The 23,178-nt window shown below is 33.1% G+C and overlaps 1 long non-coding RNA gene across 1 annotated transcript; it reads left to right on the top strand.

Moving 5' to 3' along the window:
* The first annotated feature begins 15,524 nt into the window (after positions 1-15,524).
* Positions 15,525-22,374, top strand: LOC136979715 (uncharacterized). The gene is made up of 3 exons (XR_010881424.1): positions 15,525-15,758; positions 19,895-19,998; positions 22,295-22,374. It is a non-coding gene; the product is annotated as an uncharacterized lncRNA (long non-coding RNA).
* Positions 22,375-23,178: the final 804 nt, after the last annotated feature.

Genomic DNA, 23,178 nt, shown 5'->3' with positions numbered 1-23,178 from the left:
ACAAAACTAGGAATTTTAGCGATAATTCTGCCAACAAAACTAGGAATTTTAGCGACAATTCTTCAAACGAAACTATGCATTTTAGCGACAATTCTGCCAACAAAACTAGGAATTTTAGCGATAATTCTGCCAACAAAACTAGGAATTTTAGCGATAATTCTGCCAACAAAACTAGGAATTTTAGCGACAATTCTGCCAACAAAACTAGGAATTTTAGCGACAATTCTGCCAACAAAACTAGGAATTTTAGCGATAATTCTGCCAACAAAACTAGGAATTTTAGCGACAATTCTGCCAACAAAACTAGGAATTTTAGCGACAATTCTTCAAACGAAACTATGCATTTTAGCGACAATTCTGCCAACAAAACTAGGAATTTTAGCGACAATTCTGCCAACAAAACTAGGAATTTTAGCGACAATTCTGCCAACAAAACTAGGAAATTTAGCGACAATTCTGCCAACAAAACTAGGAATTTTAGCGACAATTCTGCCAACAAAACTAGGAATTTTAGCGACAATTTTTCCAACCAAAAAAAAACAAATTTTAGCGACAATTCTAGTGATACAAATTCTCATTTTTATTAACAAAAACACAATTTTCAGCGATATTAATGCAGCTAAATAAATTTTATCGATCAAATTCTCAGTCTATTCAATCAAAAGCGGGTGACGTTGAAGAACTGGAAAATAACTTTTACAACCAAGACATAGTTTAAGGAGGTGAAAGCGGCAACAACAAAAAAAAAGAAAAAACTTTCCAACATCCAATACAAAATTTGAATAGAAGGGACCAGAAAACTTCACTAGCAAAGATTCATTAAACACAGCAGGGGGTGCATGCCAGTGTTCAGTTGCTGTAGCAACGGTTTTCAAAGTAATCGAATCTTCCATACAACCTCCAAGTTTTCCTGTTGTTCAGACTCAATAAACACACGGATCAGTAAATTTAGTTCAAGTAATGGAAAAGTGCTGTCCAAATACAAGTATACACAATAGGGGTGCGAGGGAGGAGACAGACAGACACACACACAGGCATAAGTTGATAGCGTAGCTTATATACTCCTTTGTCATGCAAATTTCGAGTAGAAGGAACGAATTTCCTAAATTGTATGTACAATCTTTCGAGGTAAGATTGAAAGTTTTCCTATAAAAATTCAATTATTTTTCTAACTCCACCCCCGTAACACTTCCCTCTTTTGTTCGTGTTTCACTAACATTTTGCGTGTTGTAAGCACGGAATTCACCAGGTGCATACAATTCACATTCTTTTTTCTTCTTTTAAATAATCAGACAGGAAATAATTAGAAATCGCTATTTCGTTTGTTCGTCTCGTCCGTTTTCTGTTCCCCCATTTTTTTTTGTGTGTGTGTGTGTGTGTGTGTTTTGTTCCACTGTGTCCTGACTTGGCGTGAGAGAGTTTTATGTGTTCTACGTTTGATCTTTGCCTATCGATATTCGTTCGAATCTAATTATGTAGATGACACTATGCAAATTTTGTTAACGTTTTTTCTTCGGTTTATATTCAACGTTTTTTTTTTTGGGTATTGTAACTTAATCATTTTCTATTGTTTTATGTTACTTAATTCTTTGTTTAATTATTTTTCAAATGGCCTCACTCTGTATCTACTTTTCAGCTTTTTTTTCGGTAAACTTAACTCTTTATGCAGCTATTTTTTTAACGTTTCTTCGTCTATTCTCTTCGTTATAACAATGGTTCTAATGTCTCCTCGCTACCTTCATCTGTTTATTTAACCTTCCTCATCACCTAACTCTACCTGTGCCTATTTTTTAAGATATAAGATATACAATTATAACCGCATCTATATAAACTTTTCTACAATTCTCTACGCAGGGGTGTTCTACAGTGACGTCAAAACGATTACTAGCCCCACTTAATGAAAGTTAACGAGTGTATGGCCCACTCGTACAAACATAGGATTAATAGATGCAGAAGAGTGGGGGTTTATCTTAAGCTATTTATCCATGGATAATCCTTCAGATAATAGGATAGAAATCGAGAATATCCTCCCATGCAAATGAGGACTTTTAGTATTATATCTATTCGACATCTGCTTCCTCTTTCGTCCTAATGAGGACACAAAATCCCTCTTTGTATTTCCTCATTTATTATGCACATTTATTTCCATCTCATTTACCTTTCACTTCGAACAGTTGGGGTACTTTTTGGAGGAGGTTACCCACCTAACCAATAGACGACGTTGTGGGTTTAACGTTATCCTACCCCTTAGAACCACCCACTTAGCCACCAACTCCTTAACTTTTTCCCTTTTTTATCCTGTAAAATTATCTCAAAATAAGGATTTTTCTTTCTAACTTCTACTTTACCACGGAGCATCATCCTCAGCATCAGTTGCATCTCAGTTGTAAGGCTATTTTTCTTTATTATCATTATTATTTTTTTTAATTTTTAGAAAATGAAAAGTATGTTTACTTGTTAAATCTTGATTATCTCGTTTTATACACTAAATAATTTGCGAATTATTCTATAAATTAAACTGTACCGACGTAGAGAACATCAGGATGATACGATGAAGTCTCTTCATCCCCGCTGTCGATATATCAAATTTTACGGAATCTCATGATTTAATTATCACGGATAATCGAAATAATTAATTATCCGTGCCTTAGGAACATTTTACACTAGAATTATGTATTATAACTCTTATAAATCGTGCGAATGTTATCATTTTTTAAATAAACATATCACCCTTCATCGGTTTATCCGTGATTATCACGATTATCACTAGCAATAATAAATTATCCGGATAATTTATAATTTCTAGGAGTTATCCCTCAATAGGAACTGCATCTACTCCACCCGATTTTCATCGATTTTCTGTGTTAATTATCTCCAAAAAAATAATAAAAATTCCCCCATTATCTTCTTCCGGTATGGACGTGAGGATAATTCTAAAAAAAAAAAACAACACACATTCTGGAGAATTAACTAACCATAAAATATAATCAGGTAATTATTGTACAGTTTATTATCATTTTAGATTATCTAAATGAACAATAATGCTTGAGTTACAGCTGTAAAAATCGCTCTTATCGTCATCTGATATCGATGATAAGCACGCATCTGTAGGTCATAAGACGTAAAAAAGAACACCAGAAAATCACTTAATTATCATGATAATAATTAAATTTTATTAAAAATACAATCATTTACATATATTTTTGGAAAATTCGCACACAGATCACATTCCACTACGTCACAATTGACGAAATTTCAGTTTATACACGGTAACTTCATCCCCTCTCTCTCTCTCTCTGTCTCTCGATCGCTCTGTAGTGTGACGAAACATAATAAGGCCTACATCTTTTTTTGGATAATTATATAGGCCCACTGAACAAATTCCATATTTACCTGGCCTAAATTTAGTGTGTTGATAGTTTGCATTATTAAGGGATTTTACACAAAGAGTTTATTATTGCGTAACAATAAGTAGGCCTTATTTTTGTATAATAAAGCGTGGCCTAGTTGTTTCTAAACACAGGAATACAATGCATAAAAGTTGTGTTTTTTGGATGACTTTTTGAATATTTTGAGTCTAGAAATATGCCCCTGTTCTTGGAGTTTCGGAAGAAATTTTGGGGGTTATTTTAAATTTATTTTTTTACAATTTTCCATCTATTTACTGCAATGAATTCTCGCGTATACAAATCATCTCTGCAAGTGTATCAAATTTGAGTCCTCCTAACACATCTAGGCCTTAAAAACACTTAAAGGCCTACATCTGTAACGGGCCTAGATACTAAATTACACGATCCAGGCCCTAGGAAGTTATTAAATTTGTCAATTAAACTCTGCTGGCGTTTATTAAAGGCCTAAATTATCCTAGAAACTAGACCTCATACTAGTGTTTTTTCCCTTGTTTTTTTTTGTGTAAAGTCTCCGAGGGTGAAAATGTTGCTTCAGGACTCATAACCGAGCGGGTCGATGGGAAATAAATATCCCAAATGTAATGAAAGCGTTCAGGAATTCAGAGGGGTGCCACCATGTCTCATTTCTTGGCTCGTCTATCAAGACCTCCTATCAATTGCAGCTTCTGATAGAGATTCGTAGGGCCTATACACTCTCTACATACACTTCTACTCACTTATTGCTAGTGTTTTGACCCTCTAACTCTAACTAGATCACTGTAAATGGTAGGAATGACTTTTATTCAAAGATACCCTGAGTCAATTGAATCAGATACTACTCCTCTGTATAAGCTATAGGCCCTACCTTGTATATCCTTACACTAATTTCCAGGATTAAGGCCTGATACCCTAGAAACACCCTAAAAATTTCAGGTTAAAATTCTCGTATTCTTCTTTAAAGCAGCATTAAATGAAAGACATTAATTCTTTATTTAGCTTTAACTGGATTAACGTCGGTAGGCCCAAAATATTAGGCCCTTATCTGCGCTTTTACTTTATTAAAATTAAGAAAAAAATATAATAAATTATAACGTAAACTAGCGTTACTGTAACAGTAAAATACGCAGAAATTATTATGAAACTAAAGTGTTTTATAAAAAGTTAGGACCTAAATATAAGATCCAAGGCCTAAAAAATGAATGTTTTGTTATATCAGAAGATTTAAAGCAAGCCTTAAAATTGATTTCGTACTTGTTAAAGACCAATGACTTTTATTGCTGTAATAGCATTCCTTCCTGTTACTATCGCATTAATAGCATTTTATTACTGTAATACTATCCTATAAATGTCATAGGCCTCACACGTTATTCAACTTTCGAACTTATATTCTAAAAATAGCATTGTTCTAGACTATTTTTCACCTGTTTTTGTTACTATAGTAGCATTTTTTATTTACATATTCTTTAATGAAGGCATGTTTACTAACTTAGTAGTGTCATGCACATCTTTGTTACCTTAGTACTATCATACACAGCACTAGTATTACGTACAGCTCTATTACTTTACTAGTATCATGCACAGCTCCATTACTTTGCCAGTATCATGCACAGCTCTTGTTAATATAAACTAGTGTCATTCCCAGTTCTATCACTTTACTGGTATCATGCCCAGCTCTCGTTACTATAAACTAGTATCATGCCCAGCTCTATTACTTTGCCAGTATCATGCACAGCTCTTGTTAATATAAACTAGTGTTATTCCCAGTTCTATCACTTTACTGGTATCATGCCCAGCTCTCGTTACTATAAACTAGTATCATGCCCAGCTCTATTACTTTACTAGTATCATGCCCAGCTCCATTACTTTGCCAGTATCATGCACAGCTCTTGTTAATATAAACTAGTGTCATTCCCAGTTCTATCACTTTACTGGTATCATGCCCAGCTCTCGTTACTATAAACTAGTATCATGCCCAGCTCTATTACTTTACTAGTATCATGCCCAGCTCTATTACTTTGCCAGTATCATGCACAGCTCTTGTTAATATAAACTAGTGTTATTTCCAGTTCTATCACTTTACTGGTATCATGCCCAGCTCTCGTTACTATAAACTAGTATCATGCCCAGCTCTATTACTTTACTAGTATCATGCCCAGCTCTATTACTTTGCCAGTATCATGCACAGCTCTTGTTACTATAAACTAGTATCATGCTTAGCTCTTGTTACTATAAACTAGTATCATGCCCAGCTCTGTTACTATAAACTAGTATCATGCCCAGCTCTGTTACTATAAACTAGTATCATGCCCAGCACTATTACTTCAGTATCATGCCAGCTCTTGTTATATAAACTAGTATCATGCCCAGCACTTGTTACTATAAACTAGTATCATGCCCAGCACTTGTTACTATAAACTAGTATCATGCCCAGCTCTTGTTACTATAAAGTAATGAGTAAATAACAGAAATGTACAGTATCATGCACATTTCTGTTACTTTAGTAGTATAATGCACAGCTCTTACTTACTTACTATTACTTTAGTAGTGCCATATACATTTTAACATTAGTAGTTATTGATGGTTTGGTTGTTATCACATCTTTGTTACCTTAACAGTATCATGCCTATCTTTGTTACTGCATTAGTATTTATATATTTATGTAGTAATCAAAATTTATCTCTATTGTTACAATAATAACAAACTAAAAACACTTTCTTACACACTTTTGCTTCCATAGTAGCATCTTTTCTTCATTCTAAAAACTGTTTACGCCTGTTTTCATTGTAGTAAAGTTTAATACAGTCAAACCTCCGAACAACGGACACTGACAATAACACAAAACATGGCCGTTACTGGTGGTTTGGTTGTATCACTATTAATTTAATAGCATTTTATTAATATTTTTACTTTTATCTAACAGTAGAAATGATCTTTATTATTATTATAATAATAGTAAATTGATCGTTCGTATGTCTGTTCGCATAGTAGAATCTTTCTAAATAGTTTCTTATGCGTGTTATTACCACAGTAACATTTTAAATATATGATAGCAACCATTACGCTATTTTTAATGTAGCATATTTAATGTTACTTCGCTGTGTCATGGGCATTTGTTGTTTGGTCACTATAGCAGCATTTTTCTACACAGTTTTGTTGCTGAAGTAGTAGCATTATACTCGTATTATTAATACCTTAACAGCGTTATAATGCTTAAGCCTGTGTTACAGTAGTAACAGAAAGAGACATGTCTTCCATTATTGTTGTTACTATAATAGAAAACAAAAATATAGTGTTTCTGTTCGAGTAACAGCACGTTTCTTTATGAATTTCTTTCACATTAAAACCATTTCTATACTGTTACTGGTTTTATTACTTTAGTGGCTATTGCTCTAGGAGTATCGCCGCCATTTTGTTACTGCAACAGCATTATCAGCAATAACGTAACAGTCAAAAAGTTATCTTTATCATTGGTTATTAACTATTAAACCCCCTTATCTCTCCTATTTACGTAACAGCATCACTCGCATTTTTGTTCGTGTAACAGTTCCCTTTATCTTCTGCATCAGTGGGATTTTCAAGAATCATTCTCTGCTCTCAACACGTTGAAAGAAGAAAAAAATCGAAGATTCTTGGCATAGAAATGCTGAGGGGGGCTCTGAAATAGCTCGTGCACTGTGAGAATTGAGAGTCGAGATGCTACCAGAGTAACAAAAACAAGATTTTCGACTTAAAACTGAAGCGAAAAATCGACTTAGAAGGGCTTACTAAACATTTTAAAAGGCGATTTATCTTAATTAAATTTATGAGGGCAATAAAATGCTTGAAGTAAAGGAGGAGATTTGTTTGAAGTTTGTATGAGGACCATAAATTTTGGAGGTTTTTCCCCCCCTCTTACCTCACCTTACTGACGATTACTTTAATATTATTTTTGCATTAAACTATCTGATAAATCGAGTTTAAGTACGCTTAATTTATAAACTGAGCCTTCTAGAGCCTGTAGGCTTCTCTTATACGCGAGTTTAAGTAAAATACATTAGAAACGAAACCTTTTTTATGAGGCTTATGGAAGTTTAGGCCTTTACAGGTTGGCCTAAGATAAAAATAAAGCCTGTGTTTTTCGTGCCTAAGAAGAGTTGATAGTTTGTGAAAGACCTGAATACATTTCACAGGTTTTAAGTACGGTTTTAAGCATTATAAACTAATAATATAAGGCTATTTTTTGCTCGTTATTAAGGCTAAAGTGGAGTTTAACAGACTTATAAGGTGTATAAGGCTTATAAATTATAAGGCACATGTAAAAAGTTTAAGCAAGAATCAGTGGTTATACACGAAGGTAATTGGTAGTAAAACCAAGATAAGTCGAAATTTTAGGAAAAAATAAGCAAGTAACCTTACGAAATTTAATTCTAACAGTTAATTTAACAAATAATCTAGGTGTATACAAAGATTTTCTAGTGTTAAATTAATTTAAAATAAAGAAAATGCTATTAATAAATGGGTATTATCTATTATTATCCTCCCTCATTACGCTTACCTTTCTACATCCCTGCTCATAATATTCATTACGTAGGTGAATTATTTAGGGAATCAATCTTCAAATATAAGTCTTCCAGCTTAAATTAAGTCGTTAGAACGCCTTTTCTCAGGGTCCAGTGTCACCTCTAGCCTGATCACGTGACGAGCCAGTGACGTTTCCATGGGGTATCTCCAGGGTGACGCTATCACCTCCCTCTGGAGATTCGGGAGGGCCCTCTGCGGTATGTGACCCTATATTAGCTATGTCACTAGCTCGAATGGTGAGTAGATTCAAAATATTTGATAAATATAGCTCGTTTGTATGTCTGTCTGTCTGTGATTTTCCTATTTCTTTTGCCTTATCCACTCACCCCTCCTTTGTATGTAAGAATTGTATGGTTTAATAGGAAGATAAAGGCATATTTTTGATTCTAACAGGCTCATATTATCGAATTTTAGCCTTGTAAAGTGGTTTTGTTTTCCTTTTATTAATCTAGCAGGGCTTAAGATAATAAATAAAGCCTGATATGTTTAGAGCCAACTAACATAAACTACAAGGTTCAATGGGTAGTTTTTTTCTTCTTAAAAAAATAAATTCTGCTTTTTCTCTTCGAAATCTGAAAGAAAAACATCAAAAAATTGCAAAAATTCTGAAAAAATGCACTTAAAAATTATATTTTTTTTACTATTAATTGTCAAAAAGAATAAAAAAACATCAACTTAAAATAGAACCTAACAACCTTTAAAGCCATTATAATGGATCAAAAAAGGCTTTTTTAAAATACTTTCTAGAAAAAAAGAATTTTTCTATAAAGTATAACCTTATATCTTACACTTATAAAGCCTTAAAAAGCCTTAATTCGTGTTAAGAAGGTGTACTTAGCTTATAACTTCAACTAACTTATAACTATAACAGCATTCAACACTCTATCAGGTCTTAAAAAAGCATTTTTATTATGCTTTTATACGCCAGGAATTTTGTTAAAATGTTTATTAATCCTTACAGTTTCAATTTGTAAGCCTTAATTTGCATTTGGGATAAATTCTTAGCCTTTTTCTGTAGCATTTAACAAGCTTCCATGACTTTATAACAGTTCAACAAAGCTTTATTTTAAAGATTTTATAACCTTAGAACTTTCTTATTATGTATTTATAAAGCCTTAATGAGCCGTAATTTGTTTTAAGAAGGCCTGCTCAGCTTGTGACTCATTCACAACAAGCAGCACAGTATCAGGCATTAAAATACTTTTATAAGAGCTAGTAATTTTGTTAGAATGGTTAATTTTATGTTCATTAAGCCTTAAATTTTAATTATAGAGCCTTAATTTTATTAGTAATCGGTTCTTAGCCTATTTCTGTGGCATCTGACAAGTTTCCAGGCCTTCATAACGGTTCAAAAAGGCCTTTCAGAAGCTCGAAAGTTTCTTATAAAGTTTAGCCTTTTGCTTATAAAGCCTCAATGAGCCTTAATTTACGTTAAAGAGGACTATTTATTCTTTATCTCTGGCATCGAAGAAATGTTTTTTGAAGTGAATTAAACATGCGAATGTCGTGTAACTTATTTCTCTTCCTCCTTCCTTATGCATCGACCTTGGAAATTATCATGATAAAATCAACTTCCTCTTTGCCTACTTCCCTCATTTTTTTATTATTATTATATTTTTATTTTATTATCGAAGATAATCAACTTCGTCTTTATTGTGTTATTTAGTCTCCCTTCCTTAGAATTTTTCTTCTGACTACCTACAAATGGCCCTTTATCACGATACAGAAAACTACCAAAATTTAATATATTTAATAGGATTATTATGTATTTTAGGTCACAGATACGTTCGGATAAGTTTCTGTGTTCATTTCCCCTTAATTAAAGTAGCCTTATGTGCCTTAAATCGCGCGTAAGATAGCCTTAAACTTTGATTATTCTCTAGTATGGAGCTACCATTTTAACATTATAAATTAATACTTGTTGCACTTCTAAGCTTAATTTTCTACAAAAAAACGGCTTTAAACACTTCTATTCTTCTAAAAAAATATCAAAAAGTAGGCAAATTTAGCCTATAGGCAGCGTAATTATAAGGTGAATGTTGATAATTTTTGCGAGCAAGCCTCATTTTCTGTGCTCTTAACTAATATTCGGACCAATTTTAAGCTTATTTTATAATAAAAAACAGCTCTAAACACCTGTATTCTTCTTTAAAAACACCAAAAAAGTAGGTAAATGTAGCCTATAGGCAACGAAATTGCAAAGAGAATGTTGATAACTCCTATAGATATGCCTCACTTTCTATACACTAAACGAACATTTACGCCCTTTTAAGCTTATTTTATCACCAAAAAAGCATTTTTAAACTAACATTTAAGCCCTTTATAAGCTTGTTCTAGCCTCTAAACACTTCTAATCTTTTAAAAATCATCAAAAAAAGTAGGTAAATTTAGCCTATAGGCAGCGTAATTATGATTAGAACGTTAATAAATTCAATAGACAATTCTCACTTTTCACGTGGAAAATTAATATTTATTAGCCTTATTTCTCTCATTATGTGATTAGAAGCGACTCTAAACACTTCAAAAATTCTAAAAATCATCGTAATTTAGGCATAATTACCTATAGGCACGAGAAATTTTAAGGTAAAGTAGGCAGGAAGCGGGTTGCTTTCACTTTCCTGTATTTTTTTGGAAACATTCGACCACCGACCATAGACGGATGGTCCATATTTCTGTAGAGATAAGAGTGCCTGGAAAAGGGGGGAACTATGTTGTCATGACAACCCATCCCTCCTTGCAGGATGAGATACCAGGAGAGATGTCTGAGGATCGGAGTTCGATATGCGGATCACGTTGTGTGTGGTCGAACTGGTTCTGGTTATAACATTGTATAAAGCACTCCAACAACGAATATTTTCCTACCAGAAAAACCTTAAAAATATCTAGAAAAAGCCTCATTTTCTTTTACTTTAAAATCAGGCACGTGGCCTTTTAATGAAGGCTCTGACAAGCCTTCATTAAAAGGCCACGTACTGCCTGTAGTTAGTCTATAATTTTAAGCGACTCTTTAAATACTGCTTCAAAAATTAATAAGTTACACGTTCTAGCCTTTAAATTAAGGCTATTTGTAACCTTTATACGGTTGCCTATAGTTACTAATTATAAATTCTTAGATTTATATAAGTTTATACTGAATTTTGTACGGAAATTATCACAAAATTAGTAAAACCTAAAGGCTAGAGGCTATAGTTTTAGCCTTTCCTTACTTAGGCCTATTATGAAGGCATTAAAGTATTAAAATAAGGCTATTTCATTGTAATTTGAATGAGGTTTTTCGAATTTTAAAACCTTAAATTAACCTTTCTACAAATGTAAAGGCTCAAATTTCTATTTGTAAAATCGATAAACAGTATTTAAAGGCCTAAATTTTGTTTTCTACTATTAACTAAAGGCCTAAATTTTAGATTTTTACAATATATAAAGGGCCAAGGTTTAGGTTTTAACCATTTATGAAAGGCCTAAATTTAGTTTTGTACAAGTTTTGAGGCCTAGAATTGTGTTTTTACAATCGATATAGGGCCAAAATTCAGTTATCAACGATTAATTAATGGCCTAAATTTTATTTTCTGCACGTTTTTTATGGCCTAAAGTTAATTTCTATAGTTTATCAAAGGTCAAATTTACTTTACGGCATTTTCTTATACAGTTTTTTTCCTATTCTAGAACATAAATAAGGTTCTACGTGTGTCCTCGATCGCATAATAGATACCTAATAGTGGCCTATAGGCCTTATATCTTTGTAGAAACGATAAAGATCTCTCCTTTGTTCGAGTAACAATCCATTTTTTTTCCTACGTACAATCGTTGTCCAGGGTCGTGACCTTTAACATTGATGCCCTCACACTTAATTTAGACTTTATAGAAGTTGATTTATATAAAAATTCTCTCGAGAAAACCCCTTAGAATTCACCCGAAAACCTCATATAAAATTAGATATTTGAATGCTAATGAATGTAGAAAGGCTCTGAGAATAATTAAAGCCTTATTTAATATGTTTTAAGGCTATTAAGATTTACTTTTATACGCTAGTTTGTGTTAATGAAGCCTTCATAGTTTGATATGTTTTCAACCCTTTGTATAGTTGTATATAATTGAATTTTAAGACTGCATAGTTTACTGTTTAAAGCCTTATTAAACAGGCTAATTATTAAAATTAAAGACATTAGTTTGTATGAATTAAGCAATTTAAAATTGTAAAAGTGCTTTCGAAATTAGAGGAATTGAGGAAATATAATGCTTAGAATCAGTGTTTAGAAGCTTGGAATTAAAAAATAAATGCTTAGAATCAGTGTTTAGAAGCTTGGAATTAAAGAATAAATGCTTAGAATCAGTGTTTAGAAGCTTGGAATTGAAGAATAAATGCTTAGAATCAGTGTTTAGAAGCTTGGAATTAAAGAATAAATGCTTAGAATCAGTGTTTAGAAGCTTGGAATTGAAGAATAAATGCTTAGAATCAGTGTTTAGAAGCTTGGAATTAAAGAATAAATGCTTAGAATCAGTGTTTAGAAGCTTGGAATTGAAGAATAAATGCTTAGAATCAGTGTTTAGAAGCTTGGAATTAAAGAATAAATGCTTAGAATCAGTGTTTAGAAGCTTGGAATTAAAAAATAAATGCTTAGAATCAGTGTTTAGAAGCTTGGAATTAAAGAATAAATGCTTAGAATCAGTGTTTAGAAGCTTGGAATTGAAGAATAAATGCTTAGAATCAGTGTTTAGAAGCTTGGAATTAAAGAATAAATGCTTAGAATCAGTGTTTAGAAGCTTGGAATTGAAGAATAAATGCTTAGAATCAGTGTTTAGAAGCTTGGAATTAAAAAATAAATGCTTAGAATCAGTGTTTAGAAGCTTGGAATTGAAGAATAAATGCTTAGAATCAGTGTTTAGAAGCTTGGAATTAAAGAATAAATGCTTAGAATCAGTGTTTAGAAGCTTGGAATTAAAGAATAAATGCTTAGAATCAGTGTTTAGAAGCTTGGAATTAAAGAATAAATGCTTAGAATCAGTGTTTAGAAGCTTGGAATTAAAGAATAAATGCTTAGAATCAGTGTTTAGAAGCTTGGAATTAAAGAATAAATGCTTAGAATCAGTGTTTAGAAGCTCGAAATTAAAGAGCAAATTCATAGAATTAGTATTTAAAAGATTAGAATTAAAGAATTAGTATTTAAAATTAATACTTTAAGAGCTTGGAATTTTAGAATTTGTACGAACAAAATTCAGTCATTTAGAGCACTGCAAAGAACACTAAGAGCTAACTACGTGATGGACTTTATCAAAGAAAACTCGAATTTAATCAATTTCGCAATAAAAGAGGGCCAAAGTTGGGATGTAAATCGAAATTTCAGAGCTACCAAGTCGTAATATTTATCAATAGAAATGGTAGTAAAGTTTAGAGGATCGTTTTAGAAACTATAAAAACCTCATTGACAACTAAAACAGGGGGATTGGCCGGGCCATAAATACGCCTAAGGCCTCTTAATATAGGGAAAACAACACTGTTTAAAGTGTGTAACTATCACATTCGATCAAAACAACTAGAAGAGGGGGGACTTAAGTGGGATTGGGCAAGAGAAGGGGGAAGAGAGAAGAAGGGGAGAGGGGAACCATCCAGTTGTATCCGCTGATGGATCACCTCAGCAGATTTGGATACACGATTGGTCCCTCGCACTGTTTTACGACTAGAGGCCTAATTTCATTTCCACTCTAGCGTATGTAAGACTTAAATCTGTGTTCTGCCATTGAACTAACTAATGGCACGTGTCTGCTTCCTCCTTTACTGCTCAGTGATTAACAACCCTCTATGACAGCTGCTCTCCTATTGCACTTTCTACAGCTGTGACAGTCCTCTCCTAGGCCCACTCGCTTCCAAATTATGATAAACGATGCACGTATATCATTCGCTGATTATGAAATCTGCTAAATTCGTTATGAATGGTCGTAAAAATAAAAATGCTGTATCGAGTTTGCGGCTGGAAATTCTGCCTTTTGTTTACAAGGCCCGGGAGGATGTTACTTGCCTTTAAGCTAGCCTTACAGGCTTTCGTTTTTCAGTTGTTTTTTTTCCCAGTAAGCATTAATACTTGTACTTTTTTTCTAATTTCATCCCGTTTCCTGCCTTAAGTATTTTTTCTCCGATTCTCAGCCTGAAAAATACACTTTTCTTCTAGATCTAGGCTCTCTTCAGATCTTTAATGATGTATTTCTTTAATAAACGGAGTTTATAATTATAAGAATACATCATTAAGGTTTTTTTTCTAATTATAAACTTCGGAGTTTATAATTATAAACTCGCTGCTTGTATCCTAAATAGAACTTTTAGAGTATGCATTTAAAATAAGACAGCTTTCAGAATAAGGGCTTAGCCTTAGTGTTTTTAAATTGTATAAACGTTATTCCTTTTTACTCTAGAAGCCTTATTTCTTTTTTATTCTAGAAGCCTTACTCCTCTTGTATTTTTACTCTAGAAGCCTTAGTCCTTTTTTATTCTAGAAGCCTTACTCCTCTTGTATTTTTACTCTAGAAGCCTTATTCCTTTTTTATTCTAGAAACCTTACTCCTCTTGTACTTTTTACTCTAGAAGCCTTATTCCTTTTTTATTTTAGAAGCCTTACTCCTCTTGCATTTTACTCTAGAAACCTTATTCTTGTTGTTTTTTTACTCTAGAAGCCACATTCTTGTTGTGTTTCTTCCTCTAGAAGCTTCATTCTTGTTGTTTCTTACTTTAGAAGCCTTACTCTTGTATTTTTACCCTACAAGTCTCATTCTTGTTTCTTCCTGTACAAGCCTCGTTGTTTCTTACTCTAGAAGCCTTATTCTTGTTGCTTCATACCCTAGAAGCCTTATTCTTGTTGCTTCATACCCTAGAAGCCTTATTCTTGTTGCTTCATACCCTAGAAGCCTTATTCTTGTTGCTTCATACCCTAGAAGCCTTATTCTTTGTTGATTTTTAACCCCGAAAGCCTTAGTATATATATTTTCCACTTTATAGCCTTATTCTTCTGATTATTTCGAGTTTTAAGTAGCAACCACAAGATACAAGCGTAGTCTCACGAAACCCACTCCACAATTTTCATTAATTCCAATAAAAATAAGCCTTATAAATCCTTACAACTTTAAGGATGCTCTTATCAATTATTTTAGGCAAAAAAAAAACAAAAAAAAATTAAATTTTCGAATTTAAAATACAAAACATTTCCAATTACGAACCACGTGGAATTAATTTCCACCAATTTCCATAAAAATCCCTAAAAAAAAAAAAAAAAAACACAATACCCTAAAAATCCCTACAACCTTAAGGAACGCCTCTTTTTAATTATTGGCCAATTAAAAAAAGAGAAAAAAAAAATTCAAATTTTCAAATTTGAAATCGAAACGTTTCTAATTACAAACCACGTGTGATACATCCGAGCGATAAATTACCATAATTTAGGGGGGGAAGGGGTCGCACGCGTGCTGTAATTCATAAAACGCCTTTAAAAAATATCAAAATATTAAAGTTAACTCTATGAAAATTGAATAAAATCAATCATCTTTAATGATGTTTCAACTCATCATTCACATTAACTTGAAGAAGAAGAAGAAGAAGAAGAAGAAGAATTATGAATGGGGAATTTATTAAGTGATTTAGAAAGAGGAGCCGACCTTAAAAACTGCCTGTTTAACTTTACGACGTCATCTTGTACACGAATGTTGTACATTTTTACGATCAAGACATTTAGCTTGTGCTAATAATAACGAGTGAAGATAAGCAACTGTCCTTGAATCATGTGCAAAAGTGAAAGCTTCGATGACGTAAAGAGCAAAGGGATTAAGGTAAGCATCTTCCAATTTCCTATTATTTTTTTTTTTATTTTTTTGGCATCTTCTATCCATTGCCAAGGATCTTTCTCTCTGTTTTTTGTCACTCGTGCAGGGATATTTATTATTGTTTTGGTCCCATTCCTTTCTTACTCGAGAATCCTGTCGGCGTGCTCTCTGACATCTTTTTACTTTTTTTATCCCGTTTAATGCTGAAAGATGTTAATTTTATCGGTGTTAAGTAGTCGAAACGCATCTTCTAAGGCCTCCTTACGTCGTTAGAGGCCCTATACGTGTTGCATTTTAGCAAGGCTTATTGACAAATTTAGATTCCAAGTAGAAGAGAGGCTTATTTTAAAAACGTACTTTTCTTCGTTTTTTTTTAATGCAAGAAATGCCTCTTTTATGCCTTATTCACGTTATTATAAGGCCTTTAACTTATTTCGATTAATCGAGAATTAGAACTTGTAACTAGTCCTATATATAAAGTTATATTTTAAGTATAATTTTAGCTACGAAAGGCCTACTTTAGAAACGCATTTTTCTTCGTTTTCACGCGCAGAAAGGCCTCTTTTTATGCCTTATAAATGTCTCTTGTTGTGTCTATAGTAATCTACGTTTTTTAACTCAGTATAAAAATCTACACTGAATTAAAAATAAATTCGGGAAAGACCCATCTGTATCAAAGCGCATCAGATTTAGGCATTAAACACGAGGCCTGTGCCTTAATATCAGGCTCGACCTTATTATAAAGGCTCGAGCCTTATAATTTAAGGTTTATTTTCTATTATAACTGTATTAAAACATAGTTTTATCATGGTGCCTTGAGTGGTAGAAGCCTTAAAAAATCGATAATTTTTTGTAGGGAAATTGAAATTTTTCCAGTAAGGAGATAAATTAGGGTGTAACCGAAATTCCTTAATGAAACAGAGTTATGTATTGTAAAAAATTATAGAAAAATATCGCACTAATCATCGTTTTTTTAAAGTATAATGCGCATCTAGAGCTATCGCTTGCTATGACCTTTTGCTACTCTCACCAGATATCTCTGTGTTTATTTTTATACTCGCTCTACATATAAACACATGTAGGCTACGTAGGCCAATAATAACCTACCCTATCAATAGGCTATTAACGTCTTACTTGTGTTTATAACGTGATTCTAACGACTCTTTAAAGTTTAATAATTAAAGGTCATAAATGGAAAAGGGGAGGGAAGATGCTCTTATCATTTTTTTTTTCATTATTTTTAGTAGAGAAACAAATATTTGCTGTGTGACGTTGAATAAATGGGCATTGTTCACCCTCTAGGTAGATTTTTCTACCTGTTAAAATAAAGGTATCGGTTTTTATCCCCTGTATCAATTCCCAGGCACGTTTCCTTTCAGGGCCTCCTGTTTGCTCCTTAAATCATAGGATGTTGGGTCTTTATGCTTTTTTTTAACAATTATTTTGTCTTATAAAGGCCTTCAAGCCTATTTTGCCTTTTAAATAAACTTTAAGGCCTCGTTTCTCAGATTCCCAGGTAGGTACGTTTCCTTCCAGGATTTCATGTTTGCTCCTTAAATCATAGGATGCTGGGTCTTTATGCGCTTTTTTGCAAATATTACAAAGGCCCTGAGGCCTGTTTTGTCTTTTAAATAAGCTCTAAGGCCTCGTTTGTCAGATTTCCAGGCACGTTTCCTTTCAAGGGCCTTCTGTTTGGCTTTTAAATCGTAAGACGTTGGGTCTTTATGCGCTTTTATTGTTTACAAATGCTTTCTCATATAAGGGCCTCGAGGCCTATTTTTATTTTTAAATTAGATCCAAGGCTTCGTTTCTTTCAGTGGAGCAAGACTTTAAAAACTTTGTATTTAGCTAAACTTTGCCACTTTTGTAATTCATACCTAGATAGTTATAGGCAAATTGAGGCCTGATAAGTGCTTTGGGGCCTATCCTGACGTGGTTGTAAGGCCTCATTTTTCAACGCCGGTTGTAAAAAATGATCTTACACTTTTATAATTTCTTCCTCCACAGACTAGATACATTATCAGAAAATTTTAGGGCCTGTTTTATTTACGTAGGACCTTATATTGATTTTTTTTTACTTTAACAGCAATTTTAAATAGGATACTTAAATATAAGGCCTTTATAATCTCATCCTCCTTATGCATTCCCATACGAATATTTTTTACCTTAAAGCGCTAGGCCTACTTATAAGGCCCACTTAGTTAAATTATTTGAAGGCCTTCTATTATTTATACAAAGAACGAGGCCTCTAGAAGCCAGAAACTTTACAGTCTTTCTGGGCCTATGCACGACAGGCTAAATATATTAACAATAAGTGTATGGATATTTTACTGATATAGGGCCTTTAAATTAATTAATTCTTTATATATAGTTGCTTTATTAACAAGTTTATACTCAACTGTATTGAGTTAGGAGGCCTTTGTGTCTGTTTTCCGCAACGAAATCGATAGATTTAGGCCTTGATGATTTAAGGCCTCCTGTATCGTGGCATATTTGAAATATTTTACTGTGTAAATTAGACCTGTAGTAGCATCTTTCTCACGTTAGTTGAGTCATTATAATGTATTATATGAGGCATTAACTTACAAATACTTTGTTGATATAAGAGAAATCTATAGGGTACGAAATGCGATCCGCTTTTTTCAACATTGAAAATCGATCCTTGGATAGAAAAAAAACAAAGAAAAATTCTATAGAGCAAAGACCTAGCTAGAGGGCATTCAACCCTACTCCATGATGTGGCCTTAAAAATGCCTTAAATTTTATAAATTTACTTAGAATTTCACCAACTTAAGCCCAGTACTAACAGCCTAACAGTGTGGGTTTTCTTATGTTTAGGCTAATTTTAAGGCTACTTTTAATCCCTCGGATGGCCTCTAACACAGTCTAGGCCATCCTAAAACCTGGCTACAGCAAAATAGTTCATTTAAGGCTAGAAATAATCCTTATTTTAAGTGTGAAAGAGTTCGTTTTTTAGTTTAAGGACTAGTTTAGATAGTCTAAAACAGGCCTTCCTCTCAGCAGTTCCTAAATTAATTAGGCTTATTTTAAGGCTAGTCCCGTGCCTTATTAGACTAGAACACACGCTAGGTTTTCCTTACAGTTAAACTAGATATTTAATGCCTAAAGTAAGTGTGTTCCTGTCGAAGATCAAATCTTTAGACTATATCCAGAGCTTTGGTTCATTAACCCGTACAGCATACGAAGCCTACAGGCCAGAGTAGGCATTTTTATATAATTGATAACATAAAAAGGGAGTGGGCTTTTTGTAATATTTTCGAGAAGCTCGAGCAATTATTTTTCTATTGTTAGAATTAGTATAAAGAAGAGCGACAAAGAGGGAGGGCAGAAGATGAGTAACGACATTATGTGTCAGCGAGTTGACAGAAGTAATGGTCCTTCTAGGAAAGAGTGGGGTGTAACGTCTATCTCGAAACCCAGAGGTAACACTTTAATGATAGGCTACGGAGCCAGTCAAGGAAAACAATCGACTTAATGGTCTGACTGCCGCATCATCGATCGGCATTTTTTTCTTACTTTTTCTTTTTAAAATGAGACTTTGGCTCCATCCCTTCGGAATCTATAACCTTAACTCTTCACTAAATGGTTCCTGATAAAAAAAATCAAAATCAGGTCCAAAAATTTACTTCGATACGCGCCGTTAAAATCAAGATAAAATTAAGACCTTGTACAAGAGGCCTCATAATTTAAACAGGCCCATAAACTCATTCTCATACAAAGGCTGAAGAATAGGGCATTAGAAATACTTAAATAGCCTTTAAAATTGTTTAAATAGGCTCAGTTTATTTAGCAACGAAAGCCGAAAGAGTAGGCCTAACTAAGAAAACAACCACGAAGCAGTGGCCTAAATTGAGGACAGATTGAAATAATTAGTAATATTGACAGGCTCATCAATAATCTTATTCTGTAAACATAAATTTTGATGAATAATTAAAAATATTGAGAAAAATTACGATCTTCCTTGTCTTCTAGCCACTTTGGCATGGTTTAGATACGAATTTCAGGTGAAGCCAAATGTAAATTAGGCCTGAAAAGAGAGTAAGCATACAAAATTAATTAATTAAAATCATTAAACGCGTAAAATTCATTAATATTAATGATTTATTGCCTTTTTTTGGTAGCTTCTATCTGGCTCGGGTGAAGAGAAAATGGCCGCCAGCATCCCGCAAACCTGACCTAAAATGATGACAAGAATAAAAAGTTTTTAAGGCTAATGATATAAATGGTGAGTAAAATTAAAATTTATCATTTATTTTCTAAATTTGAGCCTTTTTAAAGTCTATAGTTATAGCCTATTAACTTAATTTAATCTGTATAAATATGCTGCAATATATAAGGCTACTGATACTATAAGGATCAACATCCTTCTGTATTATTGAATTATTAGTTTCATATTTATATAAATTGAGCCTTAATTTGGTTTTAAAAGGCTCGTTTTATCAATTAAAACTGATTTAAATCTAAATTTTACGATTGTGAGAAGTAGAGTTAAATTTGTGTAAGGCTAATTGCCTTAATTTTCGAATAATATTTGTTATGTCTTCTGTTAAAGCCTTATAAAACGTTATGTTATTTATTAGCCTTTTATTTTATTGAATTATTATTATTTATGTAGATTGTAGCCTTAATTTAGTTTATTGAGATGTGATTCTTAACTTTATTATCCCTGTATTAAGTCCATCCTTTTACATACTAACGCCTACTTTATGAGTATTCACATTTTTGATACATTCCCTCTACGAGTGGATCACTCTGAAGGTCCTTCAGCTACCAACAACATATTGAAACACTCTACGGGGGTTTCTACTTTTCCGTTCACTTCTAGGCCCACAGAAGATCGTTAATATTGAAATTTTGTTCAGGAGTTTCCCAATGGGAGGAGGGTCAAAGAACGATCCCACCCCTTTCCCCCATTCGTCAGTAGGATCTGTAAATCATTCCCGGGTTCTTTCATGTAAAGGTCCGAGGGTGGGCAATGGTCAATGAATCGAACCCCTCCGATCTCCCCTCTAACCAGACTGGATTCTATTGATTTTCTATTATCTCTTTGTTCTGTATCAAGTCGGTGCTGAGTTTGGGCGGTCGTTATTCCTGAATAGGAAGAGACTCCGCTCAATTTATCCATTCTTTCATCCAGATAAAGAGGAGGAACCAAAAAAGAAGTGATTCATGGCTATCTATCCATCTTCCGAGTGAAGAATGAAAAAAAAAACTTCGATCCTTAATCTTGTCTGATTGAGTTTATTATGGATTACAAATTTACCATGAATCCTGTAGGATTTTACCAATGATGCCATGGTTTCTATGCCACAAAAAAATGGTAATTCTTTCTTCAATGGCCTTGATTACGGTTAATTTTCAATTCTGTATATCGTTAATTCACTATTGCTGAAAGTACAAGATGTCCTCCTGAAGTTACAAACCTTCCCTTTCAAGAGGACAACTTGTAGATCCTTGAATAGTGTCACAGGAATAATAAATCGAGCTCCTACTGATACGTGCTACAAACATCTTCCTACACACATAAATCCTTTCTTAATACGAAGATCCCTATGGATTTCTCGTGGCGACTTTCCTGCACGATGATGGCCAGCAACACAAATGATCCCTATGGATTTCTGGAGATGACTTTCCTGCAACAAGGATGATCTATAACCTCTAGTGATTTTGGAATCGAAATGTAAGAATCCTGGAGGATTTTATAAAGTTTATTCTTCCAGAAGGGAATAAAAAATAATCGTAATTCCGGTGAGTGGTTTCACTCCCTTACACGTTTGAAGTTGTAATGACCAGAAGACGATTCCGATCACGTTTCAGGGAAAAGTCATCACGATCTGTACGTGACGTGATTGATAAAAATCCTCATAGTAAGTGCAAGTAGCGATCGTGAGGGTATGCACCTCCCTGGGAGGTATATTTGCTTCTCTAGACGTACTAGTAGGCAGTATGGTCACGTGACCATTTAAAAAAAGTGAAAGTTGGTAATCGTCAGCGGGTGTTGTGAACCATATTCGCCAGTTACATCCTGGTATTTAACTTCTCTTAACATAAAAACTCGTCTGGACTTATCCCCTGAGGCATACTAACTACATAGTTACAACTAAAGCATAATTCCTTCGACCTTTCGATCTCTATTATTAAATTATGGTCTCTAGCCTGTAATTAAGGCGTAACAACTTATCAATGTGCCCCTTGTTTTTTTTTCAAGGCCCTTCCTTACGAGATTGTAAATATTTTATAACTCTGACACCAGTTGTATACCGTTATGAATGAGTAGTAAGATCTATAACAGGTTACGAACTGTAGTCCATTATAAGGCTATCAAGTAGCCTTTTTGAACAGCCTTAATTTTTAATTATGCATCACCAATCATTAAAAACGGCTATTTTAAAAATCAGCATTTATTAAATGTTTTTATAAATTATAAATGAATATTTTTATGCTAATTTATAATATGTAGTGTTAGAAAGTAATTAAATGTATTTTAAATTATTATTTTTTTTTTAATTTTTTTTTGACAGGTATAATTAAAATAGTGTCAATGTATTCCACGAGATGGCGCGATATTACACTATTCGATTTTCTCGCTCCCCTGTTGAAAGTAAGTTATGTATCTATGGAAAAATACTTTTGTATTAGTTTTTCAGGCTAAATTTCTTATTTTCAAGTAATTATATTTACGTAATTCGTCTTTCATGTTCCATTTCCCATTTGCACTTTGCCATTAAGTATGGCACAAGTGCTGTATAAATGTTTTTTCAGGTCAGTTGTTGCGAGGACACCGAAATTCATTTATTAATTTAAAAATGTATAAGTAAGCTTTTTATAAGTTAGGAAAGGTTTTTTTGGAGAATTTCTGAGGAATTAAACCACCAAAAAATACAATTTTTAAGCGGAAAAAAAAATTCTTAAAAAATTTAATATTACACAAAAAAAATTATACAATTTGTTTGCATAATTTTGAGATTTAGAAATACCAAAAAATTGGTATTTTTAGTAATAATTTTCGTTGCTTTATTTCTAAGAAAAAAGACAGAATAAATATATGTAAAAGTTTTTAATTAAATAAAACTTTCTGTTTAAAATTTAAAAAATAAAATTTACATTTCAAACCTATTTAAAACTGTTTTAAAAAATATTATATCTATTCTAACTGTTCAAAACGGTTAATGTTACCTATGGTTCCAAGATGGCGGCTCGTCTCTGATTCCAGCAAATAGAAAAAGGGAAACAGTGGGGACGCACGTTCTAACCTAACCTAACCTATTCTAATAAGTTACCATAATTATTACCAACAAAATTATTATAATAGGTTAGGTTAGGTTAGAACGTGCATCCCCACTGTTTCCTTGCTGGAATCAGACGAGCCGCCATCTTGGAACCATAGGTAACATTAACCTTTAAC

The sequence above is a fragment of the Centruroides vittatus genome, unplaced genomic scaffold, assembly GCF_030686945.1.
Source record: "Centruroides vittatus isolate TY-2023 unplaced genomic scaffold, ASM3068694v2 contig_631, whole genome shotgun sequence".
NCBI classification, from domain to species: domain Eukaryota; kingdom Metazoa; phylum Arthropoda; class Arachnida; order Scorpiones; family Buthidae; genus Centruroides; species Centruroides vittatus.
The sequence above is the reverse complement of the archived record's forward strand: the minus strand, read 5'-3'. Positions and strand labels throughout refer to the sequence as shown.